Source organism: Equus caballus, chromosome 14, assembly GCF_041296265.1.
Source record: "Equus caballus isolate H_3958 breed thoroughbred chromosome 14, TB-T2T, whole genome shotgun sequence".
Classification (NCBI taxonomy): domain Eukaryota; kingdom Metazoa; phylum Chordata; class Mammalia; order Perissodactyla; family Equidae; genus Equus; species Equus caballus.
This window is the reverse complement of record NC_091697.1, coordinates 76,575,479-76,582,055: the sequence shown is the minus strand read 5'-3', so window position 1 is coordinate 76,582,055 and position 6,577 is coordinate 76,575,479.

Genomic DNA, 6,577 nt, shown 5'->3' with positions numbered 1-6,577 from the left:
ATAGCTAGGATTTGACTCAGGCTTGCTCAATTCTTGCACTCCTAGGCTGGTCACCAGGCCAAAGTTTGGTTTGCCTGTTTGTGACATCCAACAGAAGGAGTGAAGGACACCACTGTTCTCACTAAAGAGTTGCTTCTCAGCTTAATCTGTACTGGAGTTTACAGTGGAAGTCTTCTGAAAGCTCTTTGGTAGGTCATTCCACAGTCCTCACCGTCTCCTCCCTTCTCCAGATTGGAAACAACCTCTCTTTTTCTTTGAACTTCCATAGCCTCTTAATTCTTTCTTGTGACATATGGACTCTCTACTTTGTAGTTGTCTGTGAACATCTGTTATATTCTCTAACTTTATGCTAAAGATCATGTTTTCTCCTCATTCCCACTACATATACTATATAGACATAGATGTAGTAAATTACACACACATAACGGATGTCAAATGATTAAATGAATTTTATAAAATTATGCACCCAATCTTGTCTATATATTTTGAAACTTACTCTCTTTTAGCTTAGAATTTCAACACTGAGGGTGACCTTTGGAAATCATCTCAATTAAACCTCTCATCTCACAAATTTGTAAACTAAGTCCTAGAGATGTTTGGTGATTTTACTAAGGTCACGGAATAGGAGAGCTGGTGCTGCAACCCAGGTCTTCCCATTCCCAGACTGCCTACATCACCCAGCCTCCCATCTTTCACTCACTGCTGACTCACGCCTTTCTATCTACATATGTCTATACAAATATACACAGGAAACTCTGAGCTCTGTAGCATTTGATAGACCCTACTTTCAAAAAGAGAAATCTACTTGCACATTCCTTTGTTACTTTTTTCATTCCATCTTTTTTCTTCTTCACTGGCTCCAATTTCTAATCCTGTCCTGAGAATTTTCCTAACTCTGTTCTGAAGCTTTACTTTTTGTGTCCAGAACATATCATCCAGTACCATCCATTATTTCAAGTGACCTCCCAATGTCTCTCTTCAGCCCTCATTTGTCCTCTAAGCTCCAGATCCACGTCTCTAATTATTTCATGCATGTTGGCACTTGTGTTCCCACTGTTTCCTCAAATTCAGTATATTGAAGGCTAAATTCATTATCTTCTGCAAACTGGCTCTGTCTTCTCAATAATGTTAGCAATTTTCCAATATAGGCAATCAATTTGAAATCATCTTTAACTTCTCCCCAGATGCTTCATAGTAAATCAATTATTAAAGTTTATCAAAAAAGGGCACGCCATGAAGCCTGGAAAACCTGGCTTTGAATTCTGGCTTCACGGCACACGAATAACCTCTCTGAGCCTCAGTTTCTCACCTGTGAAAATGAGACTAAGGCCTACCTCACTGATAGTTAAAAGAAATAGTAACTGTAAAGAACCTCAGGATTGAAAGGTTTCCCCTTCCCAATCTCCTTTCTGCCACTGGCGTTTAAGTTCACATTGTCTCACATGTGAGTAATAGGTTTTCCCTGTAGCCTGCTCTTCTAATAATTCTGCTCTACTACAAGAAGTGACCTTTCTTTTTTTGTTGTCTTTTTGTGTGTTTTCTTTTAAAGATTGGCAGCTGAGCTAACATCTGTTCCCAATCTTCTTTTGTTTTTCCCTTCTTCTTCTCCACAAAGCGCCCCCTGCACACAGTTGTGTATTCTACTTGTAGGTCCTTCTGATTCTGCTATGTGGGACTTGGCCTGGTGAGCAGTGCCAGGTCCGTGCTCAGGATCTGAACCTGCAAAACTCTGGGCCGCCGAAGCTGAGCACAAGAACTTAACCACTTGGCCATGGGGCTGGCCCAAGAAATGACCTTTCTTCACTATCATTTTATTAACAATTCTTCCCTATTCAGTTGCTTTCGTTAACCACTCAATGCACATAAAATTAAGTTCCAGGTGTTTAGGTGTTCCCAAAGGCTTGTCACCTCTTCCTGGGCTCTCTCTGACCACTCACTGCCATCCTACATGAGCAGTAGCTACCTTAATCACAGTTACCTCATGCCACTCTTTTTCCTGCCTTTGCATCTTTGCTAAATTTCTGCTCCACCAAAATTGTATCCTCTCATCTTACCTATGCAAATCCTGGCTCTTTCTGGGATTGCTAACTCAAATCCTCAGTCACTCAAAGGGCCAGTGTTCACTAAGCACATTTCATATGCTAAGTGCCTTGACATAGCAGGAGAGGAGCTATGAATAAGACACCATCACATGCACAAGGAACTTTCAGACAAGCTTTCTCAAGCTACTCCTAGCCACATGTGTTTTTCCTTCTTTGAAGTCTTCTAGAAAGAATCACCAGATTTTTATCATGTTTTTTGGCAGCTATCATGTGTTTCTTATTTAACAACTATGTTTATTACTGTTTCAACAAGACTATAATCTCCATCGTAATAATGGCTAAATTTTATTGTGTTGTATGTGTGCCAAACACACATCCAACTTGTAAAATTGTAAAAGTTTACAAGTATTAGTTTATTTAATTCTTACTAGGACCCCATGAGGGTTATTCTCCTCATTTTATATGTTAATATATAATATATAATTATTAACTGTTAATAATAATATATTATTATGTATTATTATCTCGTTTTAAGTAAGAGAGTTTAAAAATATTCATAATTTGGTGAAAATCACATACCTAGCAAGTAGTAGAAGTAGCAGAACTTCTGTCTGGCTAATTACAGATCTCTTACACTTATAAGCTCCCAAACAGCTTTCTGAAGATCAGAAGTAAATTCCCCACTCCATCCCACTCTAGCACGTAGCATATTTCTTGATATGCATAAGCATTCAAAAACACAAATTGTATTTACTACATGCAAGTAGCTTATTAAGAACATAATTTCACAATACAGACGAGGCGCTTTCGATAAATTCTCCCATCTGGAAAATGAGTTCAGAACTCCTATAATTGCCAGCCAGAAATCCAACCCTGAGGCTAGGGCCCATCTAGAGATCTACCTTGAGAAATGGCTCACAGCTTCAGACAAACCTAGACTTTTAAGACAAATTAGAGAATCTCTCTGCCCCAAATCAGATTCTACTGTATTTTTAAACGAAAGTATCAAGTATGCTAAAGAAAACCTATTTCTGGTTGTTGTAGAATCTTATTCATCTGATGTAATCTGTTGATGGAGGAAGACTTTCCATGCCGCCTCTTCCCGCACACAGTGCCCAGGAAAAGTATGTGTTTGAAATACAACTTCTTTAATCACTGGCTTAGTCACAAAATTCCTGTATCCAACAATGGAAGTGTACAGCCCAAATACATTTTGTTTCTTTAAAAAGACCTATGATGTGCTGCAACTAGGAGCAGATAACTTCTTTGGGGTAGCTGAAATAGTTCTGAGCCAGAGAGAAAAGAAAGATCTATGGCCTGGGTCTTAGGGAAAAGATAAACTTGGCAAGATCAACATAACAAAGAGAGTCATCCTCAGTTACAAAATTTGCCATAACAGCTACTGAAAAACCCCAAACACTGACATCATTCCCAACCTTTTCCAAACCAAAGGGAAGATAAACAGAAAAATGGTGCTATTCAACTTTGGATGTAGCATTTTCTCAAATTAGATCCCGAAGCTAAATTAAGTTCTTTCCGAGGACAACAGAAAGACTGTTGATAACAGCTCTGTAAAAATATCCAACCCCACTTAAAGTAAAATTGGAATATGTACAGTGACATAGATCTAGTTACACAGTATAGCCAAACAGGGCAACATTTGATAATTCTGCTGATCTCTGCTCTTTATTGAAATTTTCACCTTCAAAAGATAATGTAAAAGTCAAACCACAGACCAGGAGAAATTATTTGCTAAATAGGTATCTGATTAAGGACTTGTATCCAAAATATACAAAGAACTCCTAAAAGTCAATAATAAGAAAATAACCTGACTAAAAAGTGGGCAAAAGATCTAAATAGATACTCAGATGTCTCACTAAAAAAAATACATAGATAGCAAAGAAGCATATGAAAATATGTTGTACATCATATGTCATTAGAGATTGCAAATTCAAACAATGAGATACCACTACATACCTATTAGAATGGCTAAAACCCAAAACAGTGACAACATCAAATGCTGATGAGGATGTGGAGCAACAGGAACTCTCATTCATTGCTGTTGGCATTACCAAATTGCACAGCCACTTTGGAAGACAGTTTGGTGGTTTCTTACAAAATTAAACATAGTCTTACCATCCACTCAAGCAATCGTGCTCCTAGGTATTTATCCAATTGAGTTGAAAACTTATGTCCATGCAAAAACCTGCACACAAAGGTTTATAGTAGCTTTATTCATAACTGCCAAAAATTGGAAGTAATGGAGATGTCGTTCAATAGTGAACAGCTAAACAAACTATGGTACATCCATACAATGGAATATGATTCAGGGATAAAAAGAAATGAGATATTAAATCATGAAAAGACATAAACAAAGCTTAAATCTTTATTGCTAAGTGAAAGAAGCTAGTCTGAAAAGGCTACATACTGTATGATTGCAACTATGACATTCTAGAAAAGGCAAAACTGCAGAGACACTAGAAAGATCAGCAACTTCCAGGGTTTGGGGAGTGGGGAAGAGAAGGAGGGGTGACTAGGTGGAGCACAGGGGATTTTTAGGGCAGTAAAACTATTCTGTATGGTACTGTAATGGTGGATACATGACATTATGTATCTGCCAAAACCTATAGATTGAACAACACAAAAAGCAAAAGTTTATGTAAAGTAGGGACTTAGTTATCAGTAATGAAATAATATTGGTTCATTAATTGTAACAAAGGTAACCACACTAATGCAAGATGTTAATAGGGGAAACTGTGGCAGGGAGATCGGGAGTGTATGGGATCTCTGTATTACTTGATCAATTTTTCCGTAAATCAAAAACTGTTGTAAAAAAGTCTCTTAATTAGAAAAGAATACAAAATTTTCTTTTATCCCTCGACATGCTTCCACTAATGTTAACATCTTATAAAACCATAGTAAAGTTAAAAAGAACAGAAAATGAACATTGGAAATATATTATTAACTAAACTACGGACTTTATTTGAATTCCACCATTTTTTCCACTAATGACCTTCCCCTGTTTCAGGATACTATCCATGATCTCACACTGTGTTTAGTTGTAAAAATTTCATAGCCTTTTTTTTGTCTTTCATGACCTTGATACTTTTTTTTTCTCAAAGATTGGCACCTGAGCTAATATCTGTTGCCAATCTTCTTTATTTTAAATTTTCTTCTCCCCAAAGCCCCCCAGTACATAGTTGAATATTCTAGCTGTAGGTCTGTCTGGTTTTGCTATGTGGAACACCACCTCAGCATGGCTTGATAAGTAGTACTAGGCCCATACCCAGGATCCGAACTGGCTAAACCTTGGGCCATGGAAGCAGAGTGAAAGAACTTAATCACTCCGCCATGGGGCCAGCCCCATGACCTTGATACTTTTGAAGAGTACTGATTAGTTATTTTGTAGTTTATCCCTCAATTTGTCTTTGTCTTATCTTTTCTCATGTTTGAAATGAGGTTATGTGTTTTGGGGAAGATTTCCACAAAAATGGTATTGTTCTTATCAAGGGATTTATAATGTCGCTGTGTCTTAGTAGTAGTGATGTTAATCTTAATTATTCGATTAAGATGGTGTTTAAGATGGCTGAGTTTCTCCTCTGTCAGGTTACTATCTTTTCCTTTGTAGTTAATATAAGCATCTTGAACGAGATAATTTGAAACTATGCAAATTCTATTTATCTTCAAATTTTTACCCACTAATTTTAGTATTCACTGGTGTATCTTGCCTGCAAAAATTATTACTGCAATGTGTGGCCAGTGGTAATTCTCTATTTCTGTATATCCTTTTAAATTTATTAACTGGAAAATTCTAAGAATAACTTTTCTTTTTTATTTATTTGTTTGTTTATACCAGAATAAAGTCATGTGTAGAAGAGCATATTTAATTGTTGAGTCAAAACTCACAAAAAGATATGACATTTATAAATATCTATGTAACGAATAACACAGCAACCACCTTTATAAAGCAAAAAATACTCAAGATGCAAAGAAACAGATACAAACTAATGATAGGAAATTTTAATGTGCCGTTCTCAGTATAGGACAGATAAAGTGGACAAAAATAAGTATAGATATTAAAAATCTAAACAACATAAATAATCATGTAGATTTTGTTAGTAGATATCAAATGTTATATCCTGATACTACAGAATAGATCTTCTTCTCAATATACCATTGGAATAAAATATATTAATCAAATGCTTACAAATATTGATCATATATTAGTTTATAAAGTCAACATCAGTAAATTCTATAAAGTAGAAATATTATAAACAGTACTCTCCAACTACTATGCAATAAAACTAGAAATTACTTTTAAAAAGGCCCTTTCACCTAAAAATTGATAAAATTTTCTACTAAACAGCTCTTGGGTGAAAGAGGACATGAAAACTGAAATAATGATAACAGAATACTCCATATCAGAATCTATCAGTTCCATTTAAAACAGTAATCGTAGGAAAATTCATACCACTAAACACTTTTCTCAATAAAATCAAAGAATCAAAATAAATTAATCAAATTCCAAGCTTCAA